Source organism: Desmodus rotundus, chromosome X (genome assembly GCF_022682495.2).
Source record: "Desmodus rotundus isolate HL8 chromosome X, HLdesRot8A.1, whole genome shotgun sequence".
In the NCBI taxonomy this organism is placed as follows: Eukaryota; Metazoa; Chordata; class Mammalia; order Chiroptera; family Phyllostomidae; genus Desmodus; species Desmodus rotundus.
The window spans coordinates 97,489,141-97,512,514 of record NC_071400.1 but is presented as its reverse complement, the minus strand read 5'-3'; the positions used below and the strand labels follow the sequence as shown (position 1 = coordinate 97,512,514).

Sequence of the window (23,374 nt, the reverse complement as noted above, 5' to 3'; positions counted from 1 at the left end):
GAAGGTAAATAGTCTTTGGAGATGGAACCAGCATGCAGCCGAAAATAGTAAATAACAATGATCAAACCTGGAAAATCTCCCAAGTGTCCTCAGAGTTCACAGATAAATTGATTAACTGTTATCTCACATTCAGGATCCAAATTAACTGCCTGCATTTCATAAACAATTGCTAAAGGCAAAGATAAACTATTGGGTTGAATTAGCATTTCAGTTGCAGAAGAATGGAAATTAAAATCGAAAGGGAACGGGCTTTCTTTCCTTTTTTTTTTTTTTTTTTTTTTTTTGCAAAGGATACCTCAAGCAAATAATTAGCTCATTTTAAAGAAAGAGCATGTGTATTTTTACGGTGATCATATTACTTATCCATGCAAAGAAACTATTTAAATAGTTACATACTTTTTAAAACCTACTATTTAGTAATGAAATAAATGCCACACATTTTCAATTTCTGAATATTCTAATAATCAGGTCATTTTAAGACTGCAACATCAAATAGAAAAAATTCTATGGGCTTACTTTCAATTGAAGGGCAAGTTGCAGACCTAGGTAATTAGTTGGTGTTGAGTCATTGCACTTGATCATTGTTTTTATTATGCAAATTCAACTGGAATAATAGTAAGTGTATTACTTGGTATGTGTTAAGCTCAGAAACTAAACATCTGTACCGTTGGAACTCTGCATAAAGCAAGGCTTTTATTTTAATGATGAGGGAAAAAATGCAGGGAGTCAGCTACATTAGGCAGCATACAGACTTTCTCAGGGAAAAACAACCACAACAAAGATTACTACTCCCTCCTGCGGGGTGGGGGAAGGGCAGGCAGGGTTTGTAGGAATTTGTTTCTCAGCTCTGAGGACAGGCTTCTAGACCTGTCCATCACGGAAACAACAGCTGTCTGTCACATCTTCTCCACACACACTCCAACTCACAAAGGCTTCAGTAATTCGTTTGAGGGATAATTTGCCTTAACTGAATTAATATATTTCTAAACTATTCAGGCTCAAGTTTCCCAGAATATAATAAAATAATAAAAGGATATATATATATATATATATATATATATATATATATATCCTTTTATCTCCACACAAATACCAAAGTCAGTTCTAAAAATAACAGAGTAGAAATAGGGAATAAGAAGTAACGTTTGCCAAATAAGGTTGTGTGAGCCAGCTGATCCCTTAAAAATGCTAAAGGAGACAGGGTACCTACTCTTTCTGACTGGCAGGGGGTAGGGGGGCTGTGTTCCTCATTTGTTCTTTCTGATTAGAACAGTCACTGAGTAACAAATTGAGAATTTAAAGTTCTTTATGACTAACTCAAAATTCTGTTTAGTGGGACTTCTCTCCCCTTATGTCATGGTGTTTGGAACTTACTGTTGGGACTGCTTGGTTTATCAGCAGTGGCTTTGGTGTGCACAGCACTAGTTACAGAACAGGTAATATATGTGATGGTAAATACATTTTCACAGGAAACAAGACAATGTCAAATTTTCCAGAAAGGCTCAATTTTCTCTTCCATGCAGTTGTACCCCCAAACTAATTACATTTAGATATATATGCTTTTGAAGGAAACAAAAATTTTGTCACCGGCTGCTTTTTTGGGATGTTGATTTTAAGCTGGTTATTAAGAAATGAAAGACTCAGAAAGAACCTTTGACCCTCCCCCTTTCCTGCCCAAGAGGTTTAGACAGAAAAAAAAAGGCTTTGGGAAGGGACCTTCGGCTTAATCATCTGCAGTCTGTTTAGCTAGATACCCCGTGCCCCATTGTTTCTGAGTCACCCAGCAAGGATTTTCCTGCTGTGTGTGTTCCTCTCTCCCTCAACTACCTGTAAATTGCCCATTCCCACTTCTGAAATCCAAGATCTCATTCCCCCTTTCCCCTTTGTCCAAAAATGTTATATCTACCCCATGGTGCCTCATTGCCTTTGGAATTTTCATGCTTCTATGAATTCCCCTTGAGCACGTATTGAAATTTTGATTTTTTCCTGCTTATCTGTCTCTGTTAATTTGATTAGTAGCGCAACTAGAAGATCTTAGAAGGTAGAAATAAAAGTATTAATTTTTTAGCCCCCACACTTTAAAAATACGATGATCCTTTAAATAACTGTATGCCTGTATGGGTTATAGTTTCTGCATGTGCGTATGTTTTAACTCAGTTGCTCGAAAGTGATGCTAATCAAGTTTGGGAAAAGTAACATCATGCTATGGCTAGCAGCCCTTTTATGCAGGAAAAAGCACCTTTCTCATACATTAGGCAGGGACAATGCAGAATGTACCAAGAATCGCTAACCAGTTTCCCTTCCTTCTAACACCAGCACTTTAGTAAAGCAATTGCAGTAGCATCCCAGAGCAGTAGGAAAAAAAAGGAGCCTTACCAGTTTCTCCCACCACAGACGAAAGCAAACAAGCCCCAGCTGCTCTAGGTCAGGCAACTGGGTTTCTTAGACTCACTTCAATGAGGGGACCACGAAAGCCGAAGTCTTCCTTCCCTCGGCTTGGTTTCTCCCCAGCAACCTCTTCCAGGCTTTTTCTCACAAAGCACTCTCCTACACTGTAATCCCCTCACAGGGAAAACCGGCACACACACCAAATGACTTCTGCAGAAGCGCCCCTCCTGGGGAGTTGCAGGGGCGGGGGAAGGGGTGTTTGCTGGCATCAATTCCTTCGGGCCAACCCTCAGAGAGGCAACGATTCAGCCCTCTGTGCCCCTCAGTGACCGGACACGAAGTCCCAAGCCTGGGAACAGGACTGATCCCTGGCCAGGCATGGACATGAGCATGTGGCCTTTCTATCCCCTAAATGCTAGTCGGTGTCTCTGAGGGATGGGAAGGACAGCTCAGCCTGAAACTTCATCTGAGTTCTGTACCCCTTTACTATGCTCCCTCCCAGAACAGAACAATTTACCCAGCGCTTCAAAAGCCCTGGACCATTTAGAGCCACTGTTTGGTTTTCAAATTTTCCCCCAACTGAAAATTAAAGGAAAACATCAAGAAAAAGCAGAACATTACATTCGAAAATGTGTGTGTATATCTCTAACAAAGATAATGAAAATTATTGTTTTTACAAAAGTTCATTTTTCAAAGATCATGTTTTTAGGATATTAAATAAAAGAAAATTGCTAAGTTGTAAGGCACGATCTTTTTTAAGATCTAAAGTTTACCTTATCTTCCCAGATGACAGGGGTTCACCCTTGTATTTCACAACAATACTCACACCTTATACATCCAAATCTCGTTCTAACTGAAGACAAATGTCTTAGTCTATCTCAGATACGCTATGGCTAATCTGGAAACCCCCCTCTCCACTCAAGTTTTTTAAAACAAGACTTACCTGTGGATTGTGTCACCTAAAACCTCGAAAGGAATAAATCAAAGAGGAGACAAGCAGATGGCACAGTTCTAGATTTTGCAATGAGGGCTATTTGCCTTGCAGTCATTATTTCTAAGGAGATGCTGCTGGGCTTGTGCCTGAGTGCAGCAGGCAGCATGCCATGCGAGCCTCTGAGACAAAATAAATTGGCTTCACACCACCAGCTCCACTACATACTAACACTTCAGAATGCCCAAGCTGGGGCATGCTGCCTTTTTCTGTAGTGACCCTGCATAGAATCAGAGGTGACGGTTTGATGGATGAGTTTCCCAAGAGACAATGCAATCTGTGACATCACGGTCTGGCTGCACCCCCTAGCCCAGGCCCCATCCAGCCTCTCCTCTCTTGAAAGAAAATTGCGTGTTTGGTGATAATGCCATCTCAATAGCAAAAATAAGCCCGAGGTACATAGCAAATGCTGTAACTTATGTATCCCTCTTAACTTCAATTTTCTGACCACCCTTGGCTGGGGGGACAGAAGCAGGGTGAGGTATGAACGTACTGGGTGGAGAATTCTGACAAGACCAAACAAAAGTGAAGATCTCAATACGCTAAAAGTTTACCACCTGACAACAAAACTGTCACACACACACCCCCCCCCCCCGCCCCCGCCAAGAAAAAACAGTTGGGTGTTTTAAACCACTATTAAACACCTGCACAATGGTACTAATGTCTTTGTTACTTGCAGTTTAAGAACTTTTACAATAAAATTATATGCAAGCAACTGCAAAGTATTTAAAGTATGTCTATACTCCAGACTTAACTGTAACTTGTTTAATATCACATTTTTATTGATTATAAGAGTTTCCTTCCTTTTATTATCAAGTAATACACAGCTTTTGAATTAACCATGGCCATTTTGCTCTATTCTGTGTCTTAGTTGTTTTCTGTACCAGCGTGCACTAGTCTTAATATTTAAAATACATTAATTCATTTAAACTTCTAATACAAACTTACTTGCAAATAAAAGCTCTAATCTCTTTACAGCTCCCATCTTTTCATTTATCTATTTACTTATTTATTTTTATTCATTATTTTTTTTTAGAGAACGGGGGAGGGAAGTTAGAAAGAGAGGAAGAGAAACATGAATGTGTGGTTGCCTCTCATGTGGCCCCCACCTGGGACCTGGCCCACAACCCAGGCATGTGCCCTGACTGTGAACCTAACCCGTGACCCTTTGGTTCACAGCCCGTGCTCAGTCCACTGAGCTATACCAGCCAGGAATCATCTCTTTAAATATCAGATGTTCAGTACAAGGAGAATAAGAAATCTAGACACAATCTCATCTCTATCATCTATGTCTCTATTATCTATATCTATCTATCATTGATAAGCCTATCTACATAAAAATAAAAAACTTTTACATCACAAAAAACTGCGTAAGTGAAGTCAAAAGAAATGATTAACAGGGACAAAGGGTCCATGTCCTTCATGTTTAATGAATGCCTACAGTTTGAGAAGAGAAAAAAAAGTCTACCACCTAAAGGAAAAAAATGAGCAATGGTTATGAAACAGCAGACATCTGACATTGCTGTCTGGAGTTATATGGTACTTTGCTGTGGAGATATGCTACAGATTAACCAGTCTTCTGCTGGCCATTTCTGTGGTTTCCATTATTTTGCTTGAACGTGTGACATTTTACGCTTGTGATGGTGATTCTGTGGAATATATGCCTAGAGGTGCTACTCTTGTTATCTAGTGCTCTGTCGCAAACCACCTGGATACTTAGTGGCTTAATACAAGTCATATGCTTATACATCTGTGATGTTTGGAAGGGTTCAGCAGTGACTGCCACCTCTGTTCTACTTGGCTTCAGCTACTGTGGCTTAAAGGCTGGAGGGTGTGGAAATCTGAAGACACGCTCATCACAAGGGTAGCAGTTGATGCTGGCTGTTGGCTCTTGGCTAGAACACCTACACACAGCCTCTCCTATGTGGCCTGGGCTTCCTCACAACATAGCGGCTGGGTTCCAAAGGCGAGTGTCCCAAGAGAGGGCTAGGCAGAAACTATGTCACCTGTTAAGATCTCTCATAGAATTCATGTGGTGTGACTTCTGGTAAACGAGTCAGTCATAAGACTTCATCCAGGTTTGGGGTAAAGGTACATAAATTCTTGGTGTAACATGGCATGATTCAGAAAGTGAGGGGGCGGTGAGTGAAAAGGTTGTTGTTGCCATTTTGGAAAGTATAATCTACTATACTATGCAGCCCTTAAAATAATATAGCAGATCCAAATTTATTGACATGGGAGGATATTCAAATGATAGCGAATGCTGAGTTGACAAAATAGAAATAACACTGGCATGTAATAGGTTCTCGGTGCTTGTTGAATAGACCCTTATATAGAAATGAATTATGTGTTACGTTTGTATTTATATTAAAAACATTCTAAGAGAAGCTAATCAAAATGTGAACATGGGTTATATTTCCATGATAGGATTATAGCTTAACTTTTTCAAGATAGTGAGTTTATAATATTCTTGTAACGAATGTTCATAGAAAATTAAAAGATATTTCAAAACGAACCTCAGAGGACAATAATCTAAGTTGATTGTCAGAAAGGTTGACCTAATTTTTTTTTTAGATAATTGAAAGCTAATTAGACTGCTCCATGGCAAAGTACCTTTTCTTTTTTCTGTTTATTGGAAGAATTTGTTGTTTAGCTATCTGTAAGAATTTAATTGATGTAAATTATTTAAGTATTTAAAGGATATAAAAATAACTTCCTTTTTCATTTGTAACAAAAAAGAGTACCAGCAATGAAAATATTTTTTAAAACTATGATATTTCTTTCTTAACAAAGATTTTATTTATTTATTTTTAGAGAGAGGGGAAGGGAGGGAGAAAGAGAGGGAGAGAAACATCAATTTGTGAGAGAAACATGAATGTGTGGTTGCCTCTCACGCGCCCCCAACTGGGTACTTGGCCTGCAACCCAGGCATGTGCTCTGACTGGGAATCAAACCAGTGATCCTTTGGTTTACAGGCCGGCACTCAATCCACTGAGCCACACCAGCCAGGGATGCTTTTCCCTTGCTAATATGAATTTTTTTTTTACACAGACCCACTGCTAAGAACTTAGAAGGGTAGAAGATAAAGATATTTCTCTAGAAAGCAGGCTGACAGCTCTGGTGGGGGACTATTTGGGGTGGTGGTGGCAGGATCAAGCCAAAAAAAAAAAAAAAAAAAAGAACTCCTGGACACTGACAGCAGTGTGGTGATTGTGGGGGAGGAGGGGATGGGTGGAGATAGAAGAGGGTAGGTGGGGGATAAATGGTAGTGGAAAAAAATACAATAAAAATAAGCTATTAAAAAAGATATTTCTCCTCTCCTCCAAAAGTATTTATATTTGGCTGAATGACCCCACAAATATATATTAAGTGTTATGTGCTGTCCCGCTGTCCTAGACGATGAGTTCACATTAACGTACAGGAAATGCAGAGCTGCTCCTGCATTCCCAGGGGTTGTAGTCTATTTGGAAGAAAGACACTGAACTTGAGGGGAAAACAAAGTGAATGAGAACTATGGAATGGGAGGTACAAGTAGCATTAAAGCATGGGGCAGCCCTGGCTGGTGTAGCTCAGTGGATTGAGCGAGGGCTTGCAGACCAAAGGGTTGCCAGTTTGATTCCCAGTCAGGGCACGTGCCTGCGTTGGGGGCTGGGCCCCCAGTGGGGATTGAGAGGCAACCATACATTGGTACTTCTCTCCTCTTTCTCCTTCCCTTCCCCTCTCTCTAAAAATAAATAAATAAAATCTAAAAAAAAGAAAAGCACGGAGCAGCAAAATATAACCTTTTCTATGATTCTGTGTGCACCCACTTGGACCTCCAGAGTTGGTATAATTACTACTTTAGGCTGAAGGCATTCAAGGTTCAGCAGATGCAGATAGGAGTCTTCTCAGAGCTTCTGCTATCTGACTAAAAGCAGAAACTTCTGAGACATTAGGGCTGCCATAAATTCCCTCTTGAGGGTGGCTTCCACTCCAAGGAGAGAGACCAAGGGTACATCTACCATAAACTCCCTCTCCAGGAGAGTGTCAAGGTCTCTCACACACACACACACACACAAAATGGTAAGACTGCTCACACCTGCATAAGCACATCTTATCATAAGCTTTCTCCAATATCCCAATTGTTCTCCTAAAAACCCATTCGACTTTCCCTAAAGAAACCTATTTGTTCTTCCCCTAGAAGTCTTCCCTCTGCACTCCATCTTCCTGCTAAGTAAAGGTAGAAAAGCCCCACATTCCAACTAACCACCCCTTTCGGTTACTCATCACCGAGCGCTCACATTGCACATGTCAATAAACTCTGTCTCTCACTAATGTCTTTTGTCAGCTTAATTTCATAAGTCTCCTATCATTAAACCTAAGAGGGTAAGAGTAACAGTTTTTCTTCCCCAACAGGTTTTTCAGAAGAATCAGCTTTCGTGAAGAACATAGGCATTCACCAGGTAGGGTGGGAGGGATGTTGGAGAGTGTTCCAGGGAGACGCTTGTACAAAGACCAAGAAATAAGAAACACTTGGAGCGATGGAGTTGGAAGAAGTTCATCAAGTCTAGAATGTGAATTTTACAAGGGAGAAAGAAGAAATAGATGGAAACAGAGAAACAGGCAGGGGTCAGGTTGTGCTGTCCAATACGACAGTCACCAGTTCCATGTGGCTAACTGATCACTTGAAATGTAGCAAGAATGAGATGAGCTATAAACATAAAATTACATACCAGAGTTCAAACAGTAAGAAGTAAGAATATAAAATCTCTCGATAATTTTTAAAATACTAATTATATGTCAAAATCATAATAATGTGGCTATATTGGGTTAAATAAAATATATTATTACAATTAATATAATCTTTTTTCTTTTACTGTTACTTTTACTCTTGCTACCTGAAAGATTTTAACTACATATGCTCTTGCATTATACTTCTATTGCACAGTGCTGCACTATCCCAGGGAGGGCCTGGCAAGCTGGTTAGGGTTTATCCACAAATAACACTGACTGTATAAGTGGTCTCTATCAACAATTTCATACAAATCCATCCTAGCTAATAATTGTATTGTCTGAAACAAATAGGAGTTGATCTTTCTTCACAATCCATCTACATGTTTTTTTGAAAAGTGTTTTAATAATTCATTACTAGAAGAATTCTCATCTACCTGTACTTTCTTATTCATTTGGCACCCCCTCCCTTCATTTCAAGAAACACACAGGATTCACGGACACCCCTAGGTTCCCACCGTTTATCTCATTTATGAAACAATTGGGAGACTGGGGAGTCAATTTATTTCAGAAATCTACCAGGTGGTTTTGCTTTTTCAGTTACAAATTCTGCTATTTCCTCCAAGAAACAGAAACAATGAATTAACGGGGATACTCTCAGCGGGTGAGAATGCTGACTTTATTCTATAAAGGAACACCACCGCCTGCTCTTAATGGCTCTCTAATGATCCATCCAAGGATCAACATTCAAAGGACTGGATCCCAGACCGCCTCGTCAGGGGGCATTCCCTAAACTCAAACTAAAATCCAAACAAGACCAAAAGAAACAGAGAAAAGTTTTAAAAGCTTGGAGCAGGGGAATTTGGAACTGAAATTGTTTCTGTTACCAGGAGCTTTCAAAATAAGGATAGAGAGGGAGAAGATATAAACAGGGCTGCCCAGGTCCACTCATTACTGATGACTTTTTTTTTCCATGAAAAATCCACTTTGTCTAAAACACCCAGAAAACCTCAAATATCTTTGCTGATGATTCAGTGTATTTGTTTAAAAGCACATGAAATTCCATTCTGAGTTGATTCTTGGATGTGGTATAAGAAGGTGGTCTAGTTTCATTCTTTGCATGTATCTGTCCAATATTCCTAAGACCATTTATTGAATAGACTGTGTTTACCCCATTGTATGTTCTTGCCTCCTTTTTCAAATATTAGTTGACCATAATAGAGTCATGGGTTTATTTCAAGACTCTGTATGCTGTTCTTGATTACCAGAGGGAAAGGGGGGCAGGCAGAGGTAGAAGAGGGTAGAGGGGGGATAAATGGTGATGGAAAGAAACTTGACTTGGGGTGATGAACACAAAATACAATATACAGATGATGTATTATAAATTGTACACCTGAAACCTATGTAATTTTATTAACCAATGCCACTCTAATAAATTCCATAAAAATAAGAACACACGAAACTCTCATGAATTGATTGAAATCTTTAGTCTCTTTCTAAATATCTGGTGTTGTGTCTGTGAGTGTCTTGGGGTGGCGGTTTGTTTTTGGAGCCACGGTTGGGAGGCAGGGGATAGAGGCACACTGACGTGTGGTGCATGGTGATGTAAAGCAGGTTTCTCCATCACGGCACTCTTGACATGTGGGGTTATTGTAGGAGCCGTCCTGTTCACTATAGGATGTTTAGCAGCATCCCTGGACTCTCCTCTCCAGATTCCAGCAGCACTGCCCACATGTCAGTTGTAACAACTAGAAATGTCTCAAATTTTGCCAAATGTCCCCTGAAGGGCAGAAATGCCTTCCTCTTCCTCTTGAGAAACAGTGATGTAATACCTTAAATACAGTATTTATAGACACATACACTTCAAATTATTGATGTGGCTTTTCCCAGTTGTTTCATACTCCTAAGGGCCATGATGCATACCTTGATATGTGTATTTTTAAAATCTTTTTAACAAATTGGACAATGATGAAGAGAACATATTTATTTTCTGCTGCTGAGCCATGACCCTGTCAGGCAGGCTGAGATTCGAGCTGTGGTCTGGAGGGACCATTAACTGGGGAGAGTCTGATCCCACATTGACATTCTGATGTGGTAAGTCCCGCCCCCATCCTCTGCAACCATCCAAAAGAAACAGAGAAATGAGACAGACTCATAACACTAATTTGTGGTTCACCCTTGAATGAAGTAAAATGTAAACGATGGTCCATCTTAGTTTTTGAAAAACAAATCTCATTTAAATGCACAGCTTATGTCTTGACATTATGTCTTGGGATTTCAAATAATAGATTAAGGGGAAAATCTTACGTAGTAGAAGGGCAAAGAAAGAAGGAGGCAGCTTTGAGACAGCTTAAGGAAAGAACTGGATTTGCCTTAGATAAAATTAAAAGAGTGTCAATATTTTTGACTAAACGATTGGGGCAGGAAACAAAACCCACTCTATGATGGTGTGAAGTCTACATGTGCAACAGTAAGGTTCCTTTGCAATATCGATGGGAAAATGAGTTTGTAGATTTTAGCATTATTTTTTAATGCTATCTACAAACTTCTTTGAAATTATGAAAACAAAAATCATTTCTTTAGACAACTAAAGAATAGCTTTCAAGCCTGAACGCAAACCATTGAGAACACAGTGCTGGAAATGCCTTTAAAAAAAAAAAAGGAAAATCCAGTACAGGAAGACCATTAAGCTGGAAAAAGAAATTAATATAACCTCACAGGGAAGAAGAAAAGCAAATATTCTAAAGCAGCTGCTGCTGATGCAAGCAAAGGTTAGAGCAACAAGGCTGTTTTCTAACAAAGTGTGAATCCCATTAGTGTTGAAGTGTTATCCCTTCCTTAGTCCTTACATCTCGGCCAGAACAGATTTAGGATTTTACTTCCATCTGCATCTCAAGGCTGGTAAATAGAACCCACTGAGACAGGCAAAAATGGTGAAGCCATTCAAAATGCATCTTTACCTTCATGTAAGTCTTTGACATACACACAATAGGCAGTGGCCAAAGTTTGCCCAAATAACCCTTTAGCATGATTAGGTGGCCAAAATAAGGAGCTGTCCTCCCCCAGCTTCCCAGCTTACCCTGCGGCCCCCATTGTCTCTTCCTAAATACACAGTGATGCCATTTTGTGATTGGTCCATTAGAAAGGCACTTGGAAAATTTTCTTTGGGGAGCTCACGAATTAAACTTATTCCATTTAAACAAAAATGAGAGAGTAGAGGAGATGCAGCAGCTGCTAAAAAAAGTAAAACATCTGGAAGTTATCAATGATTTATCTGTGTGCCCAATACCAAGGTGATATACTAACTTTAATATTGTAGAACAATGGACACTGATTGTTTATTACAGCAGTTCATCTGCAAAGATCTGTAATCCAAATTCTTGCATTTGTTTTTTCTTTGTGTCAAGATCTGTCAAATAAGCCAGACTGTGTCATTGAGCAGAACCAAATAAAATCGCAAAATGAAGTTACCTCTTCTCGTAAAAAGATCCAATGTAAGAAAAGCTCATACCTTGGCAAAGATTTTCAACAGGGTTGCAATCAAGTTGTTTTCTAATTGTAGAAGTAAATACCATTGAGCACATGAAATGTTCTGTCAGAAGTACACAGTTGCTATGATTTTTAAAAGGAAAGGTGTAAAGCGAAGTGTTCAAATTTGAAATCATTGAACTTGGGTTCCATATTGAAATTGTTGAGCTGAACATGTACAGGGAATGTGCAGGATAAATTACAGCACTATGTGTTTAACATAAAGAGCACTTTTATCTCGAGGAAAAAGTTTCTGATTGCCAGTTGCACAAAGCTGTATCACCTTGCCAAGAATGAGGAAATTAAAAAATCCACTGGAAATAACATTTGGTTATTCACATTAGCATTGAAGACAACTGTGATTCAGGAATGTCCCCTTTTTTAATTACAGCAAGTAAACTATTTTCCCAACTCTCTTTGGGAAGCTCAGTGTTCATCCTGGCTGACTGCTCTGCAAATGAAGCTGTCAGGAGTCCTAGGTTGAAATTATTTTTCTAAAAAGAATGTTTATTATAGTCTGTTTCCAAAAATGTGAAGCATCTGTTCAGAACGATGTATCTTCAAACTGAGTTCGATGCATAGTTTTATTATTTAAAGTGAAGAAGATCCATATGAAAAAGTCTTTTGAATAATTTGGATCATATATACTTCAAGAATTGTTTTAGTTACCTAACTTATTTGCCTGTAAGTGCACGCCTTTTCCAGAATCCATGACTAGGCTGCATAAAGACCATTGGGTTTTTGGAAGGTAAACTCAGGTTTGTACCAATACAAATACACTTAACCCCCAGGAAAGTTCATTGATAGCCATCAAAAACTCTACTGGACAGTTTGCTTTTTTCTGCTCTAACCCTTAATGTGCCTGTGTTTGGAGATAGGGTCTTTATGTAAGTAAATAAAGTTAAATGAAGTTATAAGGGTGGGGCCTTGAGCTAATAGGATTAGTGTTTTTATAAGAAGAGACAGCAGAGAGTTTGCTCCCTCTCTGGTGCATGCAGTGAAGAAAGGTCACGTGAGTACACAATGAGAAGGCAGCAGTCTACAACCCAGGGAGACAGCCTTTACCAGAAACTGAATCAGCTGCCACCTTGATCTTGGACTTCCCAGCTTACAGAACTGTGAGAAAATGATTTCTGTTGTTTAAGTCACCCAATCCATGGTAGTTAGTTATGGGAGCCCAAGCTGACTAAGACTACAATGAACAATGTAATTTAGCAGTACAAATAAATGTTAGCTTGAAGTTTATAACTACAGTAGGATTCCTGAAGCAAATATAGAGTATAATAGGAAAAGGAACCAAATATCACACCATCGGCATCTTTAACCTTTAAGTACTATATTTTTACTATTTGTTGCTAAAATGTTATAGTTTGCAATATCCACAGTTAAATGTCATATTTAGCTATGAGCATATACTATCTCACTAAGTAACAGTAAAGTCATCAGTTCATTATATCCTGTCAGTTTTTTTGAAGTCATCAAAGGCAATATTTAATACCTTTTTTTGTAACACAAAATAAAGGCGAAGGACAATTCACAAAATAACATGTGGCTGAAGAATTTTAGAGGTGCTTTGAGTCATTTTTTTCCAATACAATTTCCTCATTTTAAAAATGAGAAAGACCACCTAGCCAGGTAGCTCAGTTGGCTACAGCATCATTCTGACACACCAAGGTTGCAGGTGTCAGCCAATGAATGCACGAATAAGTGGAACAACAAATCGATGTATCTCTCTCTGTCTCTCAATCCCTCCCTCCCTCTCTCCCTTCCTCTCTCTCTCTAAGATCAATAAATACAAAAATTAAAAAATATTAAAAAATTAGAAAGACTAAAACGTGGTAACAACCTAAATGTTCATCAGTTTGTGAATGGATAAATAAAATGTGGTCTATCCACACAACGGAATATTATTCAATAACGAAAAAGGAAAATCACTGCCATGTAGAATAACTGATATATAGAACATGGATGCACATTGAAAACATTATCCCGAGCAAAGAAAGCCAGTTACAAAAGGCCACATACTGTGTAATTCCACTGATAGGAAATGTCCACAAAAGGCAAATCTATAGAAATGGAAAGCAGATTAGTGGTTGCCAGAGTTTGGTGGTGGAAATAGGGAGGGACAGTTAGTGGGCAAATGGGAGCATTATGGGAGATAGAAATGTTCTGAAACTGGATTATCATGAGGGTTGTTCAACTCTATAAATTTCATAAACTTATTCAATTACACACCCCAAACAAATCAATTTTATGGTATGCAAATTATATCTCAAAAAAGCTGTTTTATAAAAAAAAAAAAAGAGTGGCTTCGAAATGTATAAATGAAAACCCAGACAAAACTTTGGCTGGGTTTGATAGCAGCAAGAGGTCAAAACCTCAGATGACTCATGTCTTCATTCAGATTCATCAAAACTTTAGACGGATTTGTACCTAGTTTATTAACACACATACTTTATGTTTCCACTTTTCAAGAGGAAACGGAATACAGGAAAAAAAATACAGTGTGTGGTTCCTCCAAGTTTTCCTTTGAGTTTTCATTCAGTAACTCTGGTCTATAGAACATCATTTTTTCCCCAGAATTACAGTAAACTTTTTTTTTACATGGTAAAATCGAGATGACAGTGTTCTGTGAAGAGATTATGATAGAGGCAGATTACCATTTTTTAAAAACAAAGAATGTACTGTACAATATTTTAAGATTCCAAGACTGAATAATTTGTGGAGTGCCTAGGCTTTTCGGATATCCAGCACTATAAGCATGAGAACTAATGCCACTTGCTGTCTCTTTCTTTGTATTGAGATGACACCAAGTTGCTTATAGTGTCCTTTTACCCCCTCCTAGTGCACCTGCCTAACACCCCCCAACACATACACAATATACCACACACTAAACCTTGGCTGTCTCTTTTCTTTGAAAGCTGTTCCCAACCTCACTTTCCTCCTTCTTTCTGGTGAAACCTGCCCTTTCGGATGCAGGTAGGATATTACCTTCTCTGGAATTCCCACTCCTCTTTCCCATCAACAAGTACAGCTTTCTTCCTCGTAGTACATTAAGCAACTCCCTTCTGGGGACGTCTCTATCTAGTTTAACCAATCACACCAGACTGCAATTACATCAGGAATTGTCTCTGCGTCTAGATTGGAAAGCACAGGGATAATAAAGTCTTATTCATACATGCATGCTTAGGGTCTAGGATATAGCTTAACACACAGTAGCTGCTTAATAAATGTCACAAGAGGATAAGAAGGAGACAGAAGGGAAGGGCAAAAAGAGGAAAGGGTGAAAAGAGGAAAGGGAGGACGGAGAAAAGGTACAGGGAATAAGTAGTATAAATGGTAGGTAGAAAACAGACAGAGGAAGGTTGAGAATGATATAGGAAATCTAGAAGCCAAAGAACTTACATGTACGACCCATGGACATGAACTAAGGGGGGGGGTGCAGGTGGGAGAGGGTGTGCTGGGCAGAGGGGAATAAAGGGGGGAAACTGGGACAACTATAGTAGCATAATCAATAAAATACATTTTTAAAAAAGACAAGCTTTGTTCATAATGATTTCTTCTTTTCCTCTGGTGAATTCAAAATAGTTCCCTTAAAAAAAAATCAACACATAAAGACTAAATGCCAGTTTTATTTCATCTCCAAGGTCTGACAAACAGGAATGAGAGTTATCCTAAAACATTTCTTAAATATACATATTTTGGTGAACTGTTATAATTTTTGTTGATAGACTAGTTATTGCCTCTTATGCAAAAACCATATGGTATTAGTTTTACAGGAAAAGGAAATATAATTGAATGCTTTTAACCCAGTGCCTGCCCTGGCTGGTGTGGCTCAGTGGATTGAGTGCCGGCCTGTGACCTAAAGGGTCTCCGGTTCGATTCCCAGTCAGGGCACATGCCTGGGTTGCAGGCCAGGTCCTCAGTAGGGGGCACATGTGAGAGGCAACCACACATTAATGCTTTTCTCCTTCTCTTTCTCCCTCCTTTCCCCTCTCTCTAAAAATAATAAAATCTTTAAAAATGAATGAATAAATAAACCAGTGCCTAATGAAGTACTTAGCCCAACCTTTCCCCCACCCAGTGCTTTGTCCAGTAGGCATAGTAACCTTTCTATCAGTCAGCTCCCTTTCTGAAGTGGCTACAAAATCTTTCCTAAGTATTTATACATTAGTTCTTCTACTTAACTGTGACATTTTAAAGGCACATTTATTTATTTTTTTAATTATTTAATTATTGTTCAAGTACAGTTGTCTCCATTTTACCCCCACCATAAAGGCATATTTAGCTGAAGGCCTCACTTACTATGTCATTAGCAGGTCAAAGTTTTCCTATGAAATTTTTCAAAAGAAAAACACAGTTGACTGAGAGTCCAGGGACCACTTCATTTCTACAGAGTTGGGGGTTGTTAGTGTGGCATCGAATGGAACAGCCATATTTAAAATGGCCTACCATTCCCGTCACCAGTAGCTCTGCCCTCCTATCCTTTATGTGCCTCCAGACCCTTTTAAAGGTTATTGTGATTTGCTTTTGTGAAGCCAGTAAAGCCCCATCAAACTGATATAGCATGTGAATATCAATAAAACTTACAACAGAACCCAAATGCCATTGTCCTGAAAAATATTACTGAAAAAGGAGACAAGCTGATAAATATTAAACTGAAAAAATGAGAGAGAGAAAAAAAGAGAATGATTATAATCACATAGTCTCTTTTTCTTTTTGACTTTTTTTTTTGATTCTCAAAACATTGTTAAATTTAATTTCCTAAATCTTGTTAAGTATTGGATGGATGTTGGATAAGCTTTAATAGGAAATTTGAGGCTTTATTAAATCCTTTTGTTACTATGAAGTCAATGTAAGTTTTATAGTACTCTATAAAGGTGACTTTTGTGCATCTTAAAAATTGAGACGACTATGAAAATTGTATGTAGGCAAGTAAACTTGCTTTCTCCCAGGAAATATGGCTGTAGGTTCACTCTGAGAAATTCATACCACGCTTGCCAGAAGTACTGGTTTAGGTATTACCACAAAGGGAACAAAAAACAGTTTATAGTTATAAGAAACTTAGACTCCAGTAGACAAAACAAGGCAGGGATAAAGTTAGAGAAGAACATGGGTACCCCCCTTTTTATAAATATAAGATTCACAACTTTGATTTCCAAGGCTTGGCACAAGATAGGACCAGTGATGTATAACCTTCTGAATGTGTTGGCCAGGGTACACTGCATGTTAGATGAAACCTCCAGAAAGTGGAATATCACCACCTAGCTCAACAAACACTGTCAATACCACAGAAAAGGAGCTTTGTAAAGCCAAAAGGAATAATCTTCACACCCTTTGATTTTACAGAAGATAGTGGGCTTTCAGGAGTCTTGGGAACAAGTCAGTGTGTTATGATGAACAGAAGGTGGGCCTTGGGGTCTTATGATTCTGTTATGATTCATATTGTCTGTGCTCTCAAAGCTGAGTGACTTTGGGCAGGTTACTTGACATCTCTAAAATCCAGTTTACTCTTTCATGAAATGGAAACAAAAAAGCCCTTCGCCACAGATATTGTTAAGAAGATTACATGAACTCGTGTGCATCTTTAACTCTGTACCTGACACATGATAAAAGTCCAGGAACTATTGGCTCCTTTTTTTCTTAGTAATGATAAGTTATCATTTTTGTCTTTTCTTTCTTTTTAAGATTTTATTTATTTTGACAGAGAGGGGAAGGGAAGGAGAAAGAGAGGGGGAGAAACATGAATATGTGGTTGTCTCTCAAGCACCCCCTACTGGGGACCTGGCCCGAAACCCAGGCATGTGACCTGACTGGGAATCAAACTGGCGACCCTTTGGTTTGCAGGCTGGCGCTCAAGGCACTGAGCCACACCGGCCAGGGTGATAAGTTACCATTTACTGAGGGTATCTCTGCCACTGCATTGAGCATCCAAATTCTTCATCTCATTTAATAGTTACCACAGCTCCATGAAGTTGGTACCATTATTATCCCCAATTTACAGATTAGGGGACTGAGACCTAGAAAGGTGTAGTAACTTACTGAAGAACCGATTCCTACTGAACAGCAGAGCTAAGGTTTTACTCCAAATCCTGCTTTACTCACTGGCCAGGTATGGCCCTCCCAGCTGATCTGCTTATATAGAAGGGGCTCAGCTCATTTATTCATTGAACAAATATTACTAAATATTCATTGTTTCAGGCACTTTACAAGTTGCTGAAAATGCAAAGATGAATAAAATAGATATGGCCCCTCATGGAGCCCATAACCCAGCCCAGGGTTCTTGAACATCTGTGCTGTTGCCAGTGGGAGCTGGACAAGTCTTTGCTACGGAGGGCTGTCCTGTGCATTTTAGGATGCTGAGCAGCATCCTTGGCCTATACTCATAGCAGCCCCTTACACACACACACACACACACACACACACAATCAAAAATATCAGACTTTGCCAAATATCTTCTGGGGAGGAAATTACCTCGAATTAGAACTACTGCTCTTCTGAAAACAACATTAAGAGTCTTGTGTGTAAGGAAATAAGGGAACTCCTACTCATCCTGAGGTTCTTCTGTAAGATATACAGTTTCCCTTTAAAAAACAAAACTCCACTCACTGGCCATAACGTAGACTCTGTCTTGTAATTACCACCTCATAAAAACATTTCACATTATTCTGTCAAAAGGGTTTATATTTTGGTGGAACGATCTCTAGTTTGGAAAAGTAGGTCAATCAAATTTGCTCTACAGAAATATGTTTTATAATCAACTTACCTCAAAGAGGGTGTGCCATAAATTACTATGCTTTATATTTTAAAGGAATATAAAGACTTAGTGACTCCTAATATAGTTGGAGCTTAATTACAGTTCTACAACTGGGTGGGTGAGGAAAGCATTGAATTTGGAGAGTCTAGAATCAAGGGTTGCTAAGTTCAATACTTGCAGGTTTATTACATATTTTCCAGTTATTGGTGGTGTCAGTGCTGGAAGGTTCGCTGTTGCAATCTGAAGATGAAGATTACATGACAGTCTTACACGAATGATACTGAGTTTTCAGGTCTTCTGGGATGCTCCTCTCTATAGTGAGGCTCTGGGACTTGGGCTTTGACAACCTTATGGCTCTGCTCTCCTTTAGGTATTTGGAGTTCTAGCCTTCACCACTGATAGAGGGAAAAGAGAGTGTGCAGATTGCAATGGAGGTTTTATAGACCGTGACTAGAATTCTGATATTCCACTGATAAGAACTCAGTTACATGACTACCACTAACTACAAGGCAGGCCAGGAAATGGAGTCCAGATGCATGTCCATGAGGGAAAGGAGAGTTGTTTGAACACATAGTGATACTTTACCAATATAATCAAAATCATTTTCATTGCCCAAGAGAAATACATTGTCTATTTCAGTCATTTCAAAAATTAGGATATTATGTACTTTATAAAGATTCTGTGAGGACTAATGGAATATGTGTAAGCTACATTCTTCCCAAAGACTTTGTGCTATGTATGTATCTGCTATCTGGAGAATAATGCACTGTGTTAATTTATAGCCGCATTATGAACAGACACATTCTTAATCCCTGGCAGACATCCTGATGTTGTCAATCCATTATCATTCATTAAGGAAAGGCAAATGTAGTGTACTGTACAAGTTCACATCCCCCAGCAATGGTGTAATATTTTCTTTTGGTCTCAATGTGTGAATTATTAAAAACAAGCTAGCTACAATGTCATCATTTTTGATTATATCAAAAATGAAGGCAGAGACAGGACTGCTTCCAATTTGTGAAGTTATTTAGCATTTAATATTCCCTTTGGGAAATCAATATGGTTTGCGGAGATTATTTATATACCACTAGTCAAGTGTGATTTAAATAAGTGCACTGTGTTGCTAGAGCTATGTGAATGAATCTTGCAATGCCAAGACCTTACTATTGAATAAAGAGATATAATCATAAATCAGCTAACTGGAAAATGGTTAGTAGAATTATCTGGTCATTTTACTGGTATAGATGAATATCATAGGTTCTATCTTTCTAGCATTTATTTAAATCATGAAAATAAATGCCTGGGTATTCTATGCCAAGATATTAATATTAACATTTAGTAGTTACTTAAAATGTATATTCTCTGAAACTAATTTTATTGTAGGGAAGTGAAATGTGGGCTGATGGTTCAGACATGTGTAAATAATTCATGTATTTTTTATTCAGTTACATATAAAAAGAAGTATTTGAATAGCAACACAATGATTCCTACTCTTAAATTGTCATGATGCATTCTGTATAATTCAGGATTCAAATCACTCTTCCAAGCCTGATGTAAGCTTCGAGCAGAAGAGGATGGTTAGCAGGTCAGAAAGACAAAGGGCAATGAAGAGAAGTCTAGGGTCTCTGGGCCAAACCACACATTGGTTAATTTCTCCTTAGGCCGCTTGACTCCTATTAGAGAGAAAACAGAAATTCCTGGGAGAAACAAGAAGAAAGCGCAACTCAACGAATTCACTGCTCCAAAGCATTCCTGAGGGTGTTGTGAAGTGAGAACCTGCTTTGAACACAAGGCCAACACTGACTTTCCTTCGCTCCATTTAGCGAGTTCTCAGATGACAGGTATGCCCTGCTTTAAGTAAAGAGAATGTGGAACCAAAGGGATGAATTCATTTGTCATTATTAAATTTACAAAAGATCCCATACTTTACCTTGACATTGACTATAAAATGTATTTAACTAGTGACTTTTCCCTGGAGCCGATGAAAAACACTTTGGTTTAATAAAAATTATTTTCACATATTTAGGTTGGACACTATGAGATTGACGATATCTCACCATTTTTTACTGACACAATGGCAATTTCTCAAGGTTAATCTTAAGGTTTAGCTTTCTAGGAATAGATCCTTTGTGTGAAGTGAGATACGTCCTGCTGAGAGACCCTGCAATAAGCCAGGTGGGGAAAAAGTGGAGTCAAACTATTGAAAGGGTATTATTTTGAGGTACTAGAAACCTCCACCATTCTGACCTCCAACACTCTTTTATGTGAGTACTCAAGAGGTTTTTTGATAAATACCATATCATTTCACTCACATGTGGAATCTAATGAACAAAACATACAAACAAACAATAGAAACAGACTCATAGATACAGTCTGTCAGAGGGAAGGGGGTTAGGGGCTGGATAAAAAGAGTGAAGGGATTAAGCCAACAAAAAAACGAAACTCAGACACAGACAACAGCACAGTGATGACCAGAGAGAGGGAAAGGGGGTGGGGTAGGTTGAAGACAGTAAAGGGGATAAATGGTGATGGAAGGAGACTTAACTTGGGGTGGTGAACACACAATACAATATTCAGATGATATATTATAGAACTGTACATCTGAAACCTATAGAATTTTATTAACCAATGTCGCCCCAATAAAGTCAATAAAAATTAAAAGAGACAAAGAAAGAAAGAAGTTTTTGACCTAAAAATTATCATTGTCCAACAATTCGGTAACTGATTATGCCAATGTGGAACAACTGTGTTAGCCAAAAAGGCAGATCAGTCCGTGGCTGCACAAAAGAAAATGAAGTTGTTGGCTGATGGTATTTTTCCTTTTGTACTGTTGGAAGTATCATGTGTGCAATGAGCTGTGCGCTTAATATTGTAGAGTTTTCAGTGTTTTAGCATCTGGAGGAGACAGAGCAGCAGGCTTCAGGTGAGCTAGGCAAGTTTTACCCTTTCTGGCTCATTTATCTAAGAAAGAATTTGGTGACTTGACAAGTTTCTGAAACTAGAGGAAAATTATTTGAGTGACAGCAGCCAGAGGCACTCAGCAAATCCTGATGGCCATCACAGTTGTCACCCACTGAAATTTAACTCAAGTCCAAATTTACACAAGTGGATTCACTTACATGGTCCAGAATCCACATGCTGCTTATTAACTATCACTGGGTTCTTTCTTCTGAATCTTGTACTTTTGGGGATGTTATGATATTTTGGAAGCTGTAATCCTCTTGTGAAACTTCCTTATTTTGTTTGAATTTAGTATACTCATCTTTAACTGCATTGACAATTTTGATTCAAAAGGCAAACTTCAGGAAAGGAAGTGAAAAAGTCAGAAAGTCTGGAGAAGATTGGAGGAGGTAGTGTGTGTGGGATGTGGGGAGAGAGGAAGACAGCAGATTCTTCCTTTTTAAAAAGTGATTATTCACTTCTAAATGAGACAGCTCAATTTAACTGCCCTGAATTTATTGGTCTAACCATTGAGGAAGATTATACGTCTCGAGTTCTCTGGGGAAAGAGGCTACCTGGTGATCCAACATTCAGGGCCAATTGTTATTACAGGTGTGGGAACTCACTGCTGGCAACGAAAGAATTGCTACAGCAGGAAATTCGGGTGGGGTTCATTGATGGGGTGGTCAGAAGGCAGCTAAACTGTATGCCAGTAAAGGGTTTAGGTAGCTACTGGAGCTAATATTTTCTGCTCTGCTCTTTAAAAGAATGTAGCAATCCGTTATTTGTGTCTTGATAGAAATGTACGGCCAATTTTATGTGTCTATTGACTATTTTACCCAGAAGTTACACTAAAATAAGAAGCAGCCAACTTCTTCGATAAGATTATTTGTATTATACTAGTAAGTCACATAAATTACCTAATCATGTAATTAGCAAGTTACATAAATTAATAAGCAATGGGCAACAACATAAAGGGCAAAAACGTTGTGTTTGTAACCAAAACCTGGGCATAGTGAGATGACATATCTAACAAAGGCATGGTCCCTCCTTAGAATAACTCCTGAGCAAAAGTTGTTACTCTGTTAACCAGTTAGTGATCAGGATAAATCGAAGACGTGGGTACACACTGAATTATTTTTAGAATATTTTTTCTTCTCTTAAAATTACTCAAGTAATCCATGATCATTGTTGAACGATTAGAAAATCCAGGGACGTAAACCAAAACAGCTTATGAGTGAGACTGCTTTCCAAAGTCAGCCGCTAGCAGCAATTTATTGTAGTAACTCCTAGAGTTCTCCCCACATAAATATACCACACTCCATCACAGCATAAATACTTTAAGTGGGATTATTCTATTATACCATTCTATAATCTTCCCTCTTGACTGCTATATAATATTGCATTGTACGGATATACCATTCATTATTTCAGCTAATTCACTTTTGTTGGTACTTTAGATCATTTACAATATTTTGGCTCTAATATAGATTGTTATTATCAACATTTTTATACTTATGTTAGCATATTTGTGCAAGTACTTCCTTAGGATAAATTCCTAGAAGTAGGATGGATTGGTAATAGAATACAATTTTAATATGAATGATATATTTCCTTAAAACTTACATTTATTTTCAACCCCACCAGTCATATGAGAGTTATTAGTTTGTTTTAAGAATTTCCAGCCAGGCCATTCCCTACTGTGGAGGAGACCAGGCTATATTTCCCAACTTCCTTCCTGCTCGGCTTCTTCCCTCTGACAAACATTGATGGATCACCTACCACATTCAGGCATTGGACACAAAGTCTCTGATCGTATTAGTCAGCATGTATGGGAGAGTAATAAGTTTGTATATTCACTTCTTTTGTCCTCTTACATAATCCACATAAATATCATAGAAAATTCCAACATGTCGACTTCTAATCTCCCTTTCCCAGATGCCTTTCACATCTGGAGGTAACACAGATTCTTGTGTCAGCTCCTTGATTTTGCTCTGAAAATATTGTCACCATAACTGGGAGACAGAAACCAGCCATATCCTATCTTCAGGCTGACTGCT

At 38.6% G+C, this 23,374-nt stretch overlaps 1 protein-coding gene across 2 annotated transcripts in view; it reads right to left on the bottom strand.

Annotated features, from left to right (window-relative positions):
* The window catches only part of MID1 (midline 1), a 352,217-nt gene that overhangs the window by 219,981 nt on the left and 108,862 nt on the right, over positions 1–23,374 (bottom strand). The window contains exon 1 of one of the 2 annotated variants that reach the window (XM_045203217.2): positions 2,377–2,446. The exons of the other annotated variant lie outside the window; for it this stretch is intronic. The gene's annotated coding sequence lies outside the window, so the exon portion shown is untranslated. Of the gene's footprint in view, positions 1–2,376; positions 2,447–23,374 lie in introns of those variants that run through there. 2 annotated transcript variants of the gene reach the window in all.